Source organism: Anopheles marshallii, assembly GCF_943734725.1.
Source record: "Anopheles marshallii chromosome X unlocalized genomic scaffold, idAnoMarsDA_429_01 X_unloc_73, whole genome shotgun sequence".
Lineage (NCBI taxonomy): Eukaryota > Metazoa > Arthropoda > Insecta > Diptera > Culicidae > Anopheles > Anopheles marshallii.
Genome location: NW_026525924.1, coordinates 54,634 through 55,000, shown reverse-complemented (window position 1 = coordinate 55,000; position 367 = coordinate 54,634).

Sequence of the window (367 nt, the reverse complement as noted above, 5' to 3'; positions counted from 1 at the left end):
CAAACTATCTAGGCAGTCGTGCCTTGTTGCATGATTTGTTTTTTGCCTGTTGGCTGCAACATTCCGCCCCTAATGGACAGTCGTGTCCCCTAATCACTTTCTTCGTCCGCCTCCCTGAACGCATCAACGCCAAACAGGGCCCAGAGATAGTCGCGGCAGTCCACCGCCTCGCCGCTTTCCACCTTCCGACGGGCCCGGTGTCTGCGGACCCTGTCCCGCGTCTGTTCCATGCGCTGTTCTCGCTGGGCCAGCTCCTCCTCCGTGTACGGGCGCCCATCCGGGTGCATAGGAGGTGGCCTTTCCGCCTGTCTCTCACGCGTTTGTTGCCTGCGGGCCTCGTTTCGTCGCTCGTTACGTTCTGCCAGCG